This window comes from Danio rerio, chromosome 13 (genome assembly GCF_049306965.1).
Source record: "Danio rerio strain Tuebingen ecotype United States chromosome 13, GRCz12tu, whole genome shotgun sequence".
NCBI lineage: Eukaryota > Metazoa > Chordata > Actinopteri > Cypriniformes > Danionidae > Danio > Danio rerio.
In genome coordinates, this window is record NC_133188.1 from 33,807,501 (window position 1) to 33,817,883 (window position 10,383).

The 10,383-nt window shown below is 31.7% G+C and overlaps 1 protein-coding gene across 4 annotated transcripts in view; it reads left to right on the forward strand.

Annotated features, from left to right (window-relative positions):
• The window catches only part of zmiz1a (zinc finger, MIZ-type containing 1a), a 249,761-nt gene that overhangs the window by 92,227 nt on the left and 147,151 nt on the right, over nt 1-10,383 (forward strand). For all 4 annotated transcript variants that reach the window (XM_005156853.6, XM_009307322.5, XM_005156854.6 and 1 more), the window contains exon 3: nt 7,781-7,855. The gene's annotated coding sequence lies outside the window, so the exon portion shown is untranslated. The remainder of the gene's footprint in view (nt 1-7,780; nt 7,856-10,383) is intronic.

The following is a 10,383-nucleotide window of genomic DNA, read 5'->3' on the forward strand; positions in this document are numbered from 1 at the left end:
TTTTAAAAAAATAACACAGGCTCATTGTGAAAATGTAACCCCGTATACGTTTCTGGAGAGCATGGGTTATGTAGCCAGAGCTACGTAGGGCTGCATTTGGTTTTTAAAACTAACGCTGCGGGGTGGTATGATGCTGCCGACAGCTTCTGTTTTTGTTCACGCTAGTAGTTCACCACTTTTCTGCTTTTACCAGTTTGTCCAGTAGCTCACCACATACGTCGGAGGAATGGTTCCAGAGAGCAGGTAAAACAAAAAGCAAAAAATAAAATAACCAAGTAAGCAACAGGGTGAGAACGTGCTGAGAGTTGAAAACGTGGTAAAAATAAGGCGGCCGCAAGGGCTTTACTTTTTCTCTATTGTTTTGAAAACATTGTCGGTTGGGTCTAGAGAAGGGGTGATGGGGTCAATCAGGGCTTTTGTTAGCACAGCCGATTGGTCAGTCAGTCAGTCAACAGCAGACTCTAGTGGATTTATGCAAGAATAGCAGGCACGAATAGCGCTCTGGAGTGAAATTTGAGATTTACAAAAGTGTACAAAAAACCAAGCTCCTAGGAATGTATTTCACACTGTCAAGAAATGTATACAGGTGTACATATCAAAAATTTGCCTAGGTTGAAAAATATTGTAGTTGTTGCTGTCTATCATTTAACAATAAATATGTAATTAATCTGAATTTATTATAGAAGTCTTTTGAATGAATATTTCAAAGAATCACTAGTGAGGACTTTATTCTTTACTGAATGAATCAGCATTTTGATGTAATGTCTTGATTCATTCAGTTACTTTACATAGGCTCCACTTTTAGACACGCAAACATCCCTAAGCACCTCCACTTGAGGGAATGCCCTGTGCCGTTTTAAAGTGCGTTCCATTTTATCAAGTGAACGAAAAAAGCTTACATGGACATACACTTGATCCCTCAATTTTGACTAAGGGAGCGAGTTGGCTTTATATGTTCACTTCACCTTTATGTACCAGAATGCAATGCGATTGCGATGTCACAGCAGTGTAGTTTCCAAGTGCTCAATAGTTTAGGGCAATTCATTTAAACCCATTGAGATGTCTTACCAGTAGTAAACCCTTGTGTAGTTTAAATAATGTACTGAAATGCAACCAAAGACTTTACTTGCTTCATTAATGGAACAAATACAGGAACAAATTTCTTGAATGATTCAGTGAGTCATGAACACTTCTCTTACTTTAGTACCCTAACAGTAACCAATTAGATTTTTTTTTATAACAACAAGTTGCTTTTAGAGTGATTCAACTGAAATAAAAAATTTTGGGCTGAAACCAAAAATTTGCTATCTTTTTGGCCAAAAAACTGCACTTTATATTAAAAATGCTTTACATTATTTAATAAAATAAATGATTATTACAATGTGTTTATTTTTTATTGAATGGAATAAACTAAATATACTGATTAAAAAGCACAAGTCAATCAACTAACCACATTAATTGACAGTAGGTGAACAGTATTGAGTGGCAGTGCTATTGACCTCATTCTAAAATGCAGAAGTGTGCTCGTTCTTATGATCGGTGTAGAACTTTGGATTCAGTCGCCTATGGAAGAAATGACTTGGATTAATAAACTTTAGAAAGTGGTTAAACTACTCACTCGAAGTGGCTCTGTCCTGGTCAAACACTAATCTTATTGCATGTTCTCATACCAAACGTTTAATAGGCATTAGTAAATCATTACCATTTAATTAATCGTTATCATTTTGTCAGCTATGGATTCATTCCCTGTTTGTTTTTTTATTTATTTTTATTTATTTATTATTTATTTTTTTGCAATGAGCTGATTTTTAGTCATCAGTGCTTTGTTCTGCATATACCAGCACTCCTCACTGGTGCGCATCACCTCTGCCGGTGTGTGTTTTCTATCTTTTTTTGTGTTTGTCTGTGTTGTGCCTGGTCTCTCCTCGGCTGCACCTGCACTAATTGTAAGTGTGCAGCTGTGATGTGAGAGTCGTCCTCCAGCTGGGAGAGCTTGTTGAGCTGCCACACAAACCGGCCGAGCTAAACACCCCAGTAAGTCCCTCCTTGACTCAGCTAATGAGTGTGGAGCACAGACAATACACCCCAATCCAGCAGCCCATCTGAGCGACACTGCAGTCCAAGAACCGGAGGAGGTCGACTATAGACGACTCTCAGTTTGTGCTCTGTGACCGTGAAAGTGTGGATAATCAAGCCTTTGCTGTTTCGGCCTTCTGTATCCCGACTGTGTCTTTCCTTTTTTGTTAGTATCAGTCCATCTCATGGGTTTCTCTCACGCTGAGTGACTCCAGATCAGTCATCCAGCCTGAAGGTCATATTTTCTTTATAAGTAAATAAATGATACTGGCTGTGATAAGAAGGCTTCGTGTTTATACATGGTTTAAAAATAAAGATCTTTTAGTGATATTTCTTAAAGGTTATTTATTTTTATATTATATAAATGCTGTATCAGCTAAAAGGTATCAATATTCTTAAAATTTTATTTTACAATATATTATACATCTTTTATAATTATTAAACATATTAAACATTTTAAAACTACATAATTATAGAAATTAACTTTTATTTTAGAATAAAAATATTAATAATACATGTATTAAAATTAAAATAAAATTATTATCCTTTTATTTGTCCTTATTAAAAAGTATTTACATAATTGTATACATTTTTATATTGAAAATGTAAAACTTTTTGAATGCATTTTTGTCTAATATTATGTATATATTTATTTATTTGTTTGTTTATTTAGTCAATGTATTTATTTATTTAATGAATTAATTATTATTATTTGAATATTTGTTTATGCCCATCATGAAAGTTTATCCAAGGATAAAAATTATATAAATTACACAGTTTTTATATAAAGTCAAATTTTTATTTTAGGATAAAAATATTAATAATACGTGTATAAAAAAAAGTAAATTAAATTATTATCCATTATTTTTTAGTAAAAAATATTAATATAATTTAATATATTTATTTATTTATTAAAAACTAAAAACTTTTTTATTTAGTGAATTTATTATTATTATTTATATTTTTTATGCCCATCATGGAAAATTATTAAAGGGTAAAAATTATATAAATTACACAATTATTATATAAATTTAAAATTTAATTTAAAATAAAAATATGAATAATACATGTTAAAAATGTTAATTAAATATTTTTCATTTTTTTTTATCTAAAAGTATTTATGTAATTTAATACATTTAATACATTTATGTATTGAAAACTTTAAAAATCTTCTTGAATTTTATTTTCTGATAATATGTATATATTTATTTATTTCATTTATTTAGTGAATTTATTAGATTTATTTATTTATTTATTTATTATTAAAATTTGTATATTTGTTTATGCCCATCATAAAAGTTTATGCAAGGGTGAAAATTATATAAATTACATAATTGTTATATAAATTAAAATTTTTATTTTAAAATAAAAATATTAATAATACATGTATTAAAATGTAAAATAAATTATCAATTTTATACATTTATAAATTTAAAACTTAAAACTTTTTAAATGCATTTTGTCTAATAATATTTAAATATTTATTTATTTATTTAGTGAATTTATTTGTTTATTTATATATTTATGAATGTATTTGTTTATTTATTTAGTGAATTTATTATTATTATTATTATTATTATTATTATTATTATTATTATTATTATTATTATTATTATTATTATTTGTCTATTTGTTCATGCCCATCATGAAAAACTATTCAAGTGTGAACATTATATAAATTACATAATTATTATAAATTAAAACTTTTATTTTACAATACAAATATTATATTTTATTATATTATATTTATATAATTTAATACATTTATACATTGAAAACCTAAAAAAAATTCATGCAGTTTTGTCTGATAATATGTATACATTTATTTATTTGTTTGTTTAGTGGATTTATTTGTTTTGTTTATTTATTTATATAGTGTAAATATATTTATTTATTGTTATTTTTATATTTGTTTAATTGTGATACTGAATGTTTTATAAACTATTGGTTTCGACAACCTAATTGTACAAATTAAAATGCTGGCAGCCTATGGAAATCTGGAGCAGCTGAAGTCCTCAAGGAATAACCTATAACATCCTCATGTCTAAACCTTATTTCAGTTAGTCCTTGGGCCTCGTGTCCAGAATAACACTGCTGGATGTTCAGAGCAAAACGTTAATGTGCACTTCACATGTTCCCTCTTCTCAAAAGCTTAATGTAAATACCGTAGAGTGTTTTGCTAATTAAAAGGATCTGTCCGGTTTAATTTGAATCAGACATAAGAAAATAAATGAGAGGGTTATAGCAGACAACCAGATTTGAGAGTAATTTGTTAGCACACTATGAGGTTGGAGTTATTATTATTTTCATGATCATCTTTCTGGGATCTGCATTCACTATGACCTGACACCATTACAATATTCCAGTAGTAGATAAAAAGGTTAGTATGTGGTTATTATTAATAGAGTCAAAATAAAGAAGTCTATTAATAGTCAAAGCATGATCTCATTAGAAAGTCAGTAGTTTTGCTTTTACAAAAGCTGACTTCAAATATTCAAATGAAATCACAGCTATGGGGGTCCGCTAGGGTTGATTGCAGGAAATGAAGTAATAAACAAACCTAATAGAGCCTGGACTCCAGTTGTATGCAGAGGGCAGAGAATCCGACAGTTTGTCACTTTTCCTCTTTTGTATTATAAGCCCATTCATTCTGGCTCAGTGACAGTTGTGTGACAGCATACTGATGGTGAAGCTGTAGAAACTGATGGGACCAATAAACAAAGACAAAGTTTTATATGAACTGATTTTTGCTGCCCTCAAGCTATGCCAGAATTGTCGTATTTACGAGAAGAGTGCACATGTGGTACATACAAGTGGGAAATCCTGGAATTTCTTTGAGCACTGGCTTTTGACACTTCACTTTTTGTAGTTGGAGATTTTTATTTAAAAATGCAAACATGCTGCAGGTCCACCAGACCCTTGAACACTGGCTGAGGGTTAAATAGTTGGAAATTGGGATGTTAACTATTTATTTTTCAGCTTATCTTGCTGCACAAGTGCTAAAAAAGCTTTGGTCACACTTTATTTTGATGCTCCTTTTGCTGAATTGAAGTTACATTGCATCTACATGCCAACTAGTTCTCATTAGATTAAGTAGACTGTTCGGCTGGGGTTGAGGTTAGTGTAAGTTGACATGCACTTGCAAAGTTACTTATAGTCAGTTAAATGTTCGTTGAAGGAGCAATATCAGCAGATATCAAGCAGACAGTCTACTAATACTAAAATGGATCATCAAAATAAAGTGCTACCAAAGCTTCAAAGTTTTCATTTGTTAATACCATGCCTGTTCTTTAGGCAGAATAATCCTTTTTTTAAAACAGGGATTTAAAGTTTGAAGAAAAAAATATCACTTCCAAATGCACAAGATGTATGTTGTTACATTTCTCACAGTGTGGTTTATTCTTTAACATAACTTGTGTTGTCTAAACTAAAATATTATAAAGACAAATAAATATTTTGGCCTAGATTTGCAATGTATGTCCTGATGCTGAATTCTTCTTGATCCATTTACAGTTGAAGATCCCCTTTGATTTTTTTCTTCTTTTTTTTAATAATATTTCCTAAATGATGTTTAACAGAAAGGACATTTTCATAGTATGTCTGATAATATTTTCTCTTCTGGAGAAAGTCTTTTTTGTTTTATTTCAGCTAGAATAAAAGCAGTTTTTAATTTTTCAAAAGACATTTTAAGGTCAAAATATAGCCCCTTAAAGCTATATGTTTTTTTTTAAAAGTCTACAGAACTAACCATCCTTATACAATAACTTGCCTAATTACTCTAACCTGTCTACTGTAGTTAACCTAATTAACCTAGTTAATGTCACTTTGAGCTGCATAGAAGTGTCTTGAAAAATATTTAGTCAAACTTTTATTCACTGTCATCATGGCAAAGATAAAATAAATCAGTTATTAGAACTGATTAAAACTATTATGTTTAGAAAATGTGTTGAAAATCTCCTCTCCGTTAAACAGAAATTCATTCAAGGGGCAAAAAAATTCTGACCTCAATTGTACACTAAGTTTTAGAACAGTAAGATTTTGATTGATTTTCTTCTGCTTACCAAGCCTTCATTTCAGTGATCTAAAGTACAGCAAAAACAGTCAAATTCTGCAGTATTTTTCTATTTAAATATGTTTTAAAATGCAATATATTCCTGTGACTTCAAAACTGATGTTTGCATCATTACTGCAGTACATGATCATTTAGAAATCATTCGGTAATATACTAATTTGCTTTTCAAATTAGCTTTGACCAAAAAGCAAGGGAAATGCCATTATTCACAGTATTTGAATATTTTGAGACCTGAGATTGATTGGAGAACATCTCAATCTGTTTTCTTGCTTACACATTCATAGTTCATGTCATATCTCTGCCACATGGAAAGAAAGAATCAGAATTGGGACACTTGAACGTTGTAATGTAAATGCAACCTAAAATTATTTTAAAGGGATAATTCACCCCTGAATAAACATTTACCTCATCATTTTTTCTTCCTCACATGGATCCAAGCCTTCATGAGTTTCTGTTGATCACAACTTTAAGATATTTTGAAGAATGCTTGTTGCTGTAACCCGTTGATCTCCATAGTAGGAATAAAAAATATTGTTAAAGTCAATAAGTGCCTTTCTTTTTAGAAAGAAACTCGGATAGCTTTTCAACAAGTTTAGAGTAGGCATGGAATGATAACCGCTTTCAAGGTATACAGCGGTTTGGAAAAGTCAAGGTTTTACGATCACCAAATTTTCTGCAATACTGTTCCTAAGGTATGTGGACTATTTATTTATTTATTTATTGTCGTTTTTTACGACAGTATCTCCAGCTGAAAAGATTTCCAAAGATGCAGTTTTTAATGGTAAACAAATCTGTGTTGTTGTGACTAATGAAGACAGCAGAAGTCAATAATTAATTTTAATTATTTAGCCTGATATGTTTACTGCTCCAAAAGGGAAATAGTTTTCGTATTTTACGCAGACATCGAAAAAATCTATTTTAAAGCAGTAATCACAATACCGCGAAACAGTGATGTTTATCCAAGGTTATCATACTGTCAGAATCTTGTACCGGCCCATGCCTAGTTTAGAGTGAGTAAATGATTATAGAGTTTTCATTTTTGGGTGAGCTATTCCTTCTTAAAATGATTTATAAACATTATAGTAATGTATTAGTTCTCCTCACTCTACTACAAATCCATCAATTTCCAGAACCTTCTCATTCACTGTTCCTAGCTGGTGGAATGATCTTCAAAACCCCATACAGAATGCTAAACCCCTGCAAATGTTCAAGTGCCTTTTTCTTGCTGTATTCCTAAGTTCTAACTCACTTTTCAATGAAGTATCTTCACAATAATTCACTTATTTCAGGAAATTAGTTGGTTAGATTGAAAACCGCCTTCTACCGTTTGACATTTTTGATGATCAGTATGCTTGACTCTGTGTCAGATTAGTTGGGTATGCTATTTTACATACGTTAATTAAAGGTTGGTTTTAATATTGCCCCTCATACCAGCTTCTAAATGCCACAGATCATAATGGTACATGATCCCCAGTGCAGAATAAGTCTATCCGTGAGCTGCCTTTATTTAGCAGTGTGACATTATCAAGCACGGAAGGTCAATTATGAATACTGAAAAGAACATATGTAACCGTGCACATCATTCAATTTGGCAAAGAATTAATACAACGTTGTTTTTTATTTACATTCCAGATCACTTCTATGATTGATGAGGATATGTGAGTGAATTTGCCAAACACTGAACAAAGAGATCTCCTGCATCCTCCGGTAAGAGCTTTTGACTGATGATCCTTCTCCGCTCGTTTCTGCTAATGATTGTTCACCTAATCGCCGATTTGCACACACATGTACCGCTCGCATGGCGTTATCTTCAAAACAACTTTCCAGAATTAACTCCAATGGCGTAATTGGTGCTAAAAAGGGGAAAGCACGCACGCTGTCATGTCAGACGCTCATATTTCTTGAGCACAGTCAAACGACGAATTTATTTAGTGTTTCTGAGCGGCAACAGAATGCCGTGTATAACATGAGTCATAATTAGCAGCGGGGCCTCTCAAATCACTCGCTGCTTTGTTGTTCTCTCTTACGACGTCAGTGTCAGTTTTTTTTTTTACATGATTATTAAAGGCAGGCACAATTACGGAGATGTGAAATTCTTTGGGGGAAAAAAGCAGGCAGTCGGGGATGTGGCATGAAGCAGTATTTCATCTCGAGGCTTTAAAATCTGCCCGTTCTTGTGTGCTGATGAGACGTAAAATAGCTCGAAGGTGAAAATGTGTTTTTTTTGGGGTGGCATCTACATTATGCAAATGAGTTTGGAATGGGGGCGGAGCCACAGAGGCCAGATTGCCAGAAGAAGAGGGAGAGAGAGTAAGAAGAAGCCTGTAAATTATGGATGCCTGCTGCCTTTTCTGCCAGGGCAAAGAAAAGAGAGGCGCTGGGAGAAACCACAAGTCATGCATATCAGATTATCCTTCCTTTAGCCCTCCCTTTCCTTCACTTTTACTAAATTTTCTTATCATGCTTCTTGAGCAAACTTGCACACACAATCTGGGCTGTGTATCTCCAGTCACATGAGCGCCAGAGGTGCTGACGAGATGGAATGCTTGGCCTGGTATTTCCTGACGCTCGCACACACACACATACACATGCATGTACACAAACACAAACTCACATAAACACTCAGAGTAGGCTGTATATTTATGGATGGGTTGGTGTTTGGCTGTGTGGCAGAATGATGGAAAACAAATAATGTAGAGGATTTTGAAATGCTACCATATGGTTCATAGGCTGATTTTGTGCACTTCTTAATTGTGCTTATTTTATACACTGCTGTTGATTGTTTTGGGATATGTATTTATTCTCTCATAATCTCTATTAATCACCAAGATTGATTTTATTTGAATAAACAACAGTATAATTAGTAATTTTAGAAAATATTATATTATAGTTTTATAGATACAGTTGAAGTCAGAATTATTCAATTTTTTTTCTTTTTTAAATATTTCTGAAAGATGTTTAACAGAGCAAGAACATTTTCACAGTATGTTTAATAATATTTTTTTCTTCTGGAGAAAGTCTTATTTGTTTTTTTTCAGCTTGAATAAAAGCTGTTTTTAATTTTTTAAAAAGCCATTTTAAGGTCAATTCTTAGCCTCTTGAAGCTATTTTTTTTCGATCAAACTATTTCTTTCAAACAAACCATCGTCATGCAGAAATTTGCCTAATTACCCTAACCTGCCTAGTTAACCTAAATAACCTAGTTAAGCCTTTAAATGTCACTTTAAGCTGTATGGAAGTCTCTCGAAAAATATCTAGTAATATATTATTTGCTGTCATCATGGGAAAGATAAAACAAACCGGTTTTTAGAATTTGAATTATTAAAACTATTATGTTTAGAAATGTGTTGATTTTTTTTTCTCTCCGTTAAACAGAAATTGGGGGGGAAATAAACAGTGGGCTAATAATTCTGACTTTAATTGTATATATCAAAAGTAATTCAGCTGCTATTAATTACTTGTCTTTTCAGTTTCGCATGATCCTTCAAATATATTTTAGATTTATTCTTCTTATATTGTTTCTTATAATAAACCATCTTGTGGAAAGACTTTTTAATAAATAAAATAACATTTTTTAAAAATAGATATATGTTGTAAAATTATAAATGTCTTTCACTTTTGACAACTATAACAATAATAAAATAACCAAGAAACAAGTGTAATATACATTTTATCCACCCTATATATTACATGTGATGTTCAATTTTAAATGATGGTACACAAATAATGAAGTTATCAGTCAGAATTGACAACAGGTCATTTACAAATAAATAAGACACATTTCAAAGAAAGAATATTATTTTAGCAAATTAAGATTATTTTTATTCTCAATGGGGCTACAAAATTGAATTCTCTGTCATTTAAAATTTCTTTATACGTGACCATTATCACTATTAAGTTTTACCCTTAAGTCAGCTAAATAAATAACAATACATAATCAGATTTATCAAATCGCTTTTCTTTTATTTATTTTCTTTTATATTTTTAAGTTCAGGTTAGAATAAGCATGATTATTCATTTTCACGTAAATGTATCTAGTAATCTGAATGCCTAGGAGGCCTATCACACCAAACCTGCTTTACCGTTGAAAGGCACATCTTTTGAATGGTTTACTAATGGCCGAGAGCGTTTTTGCGTGCTCTGTGCGACTCACGTTTTAACCACCTGCTGTGTCTCACGTTTTTGCTTTTGCGTCCGCTCGCAGTTGAAAAAAGATCAGCTCTGTGCAGCAAAAG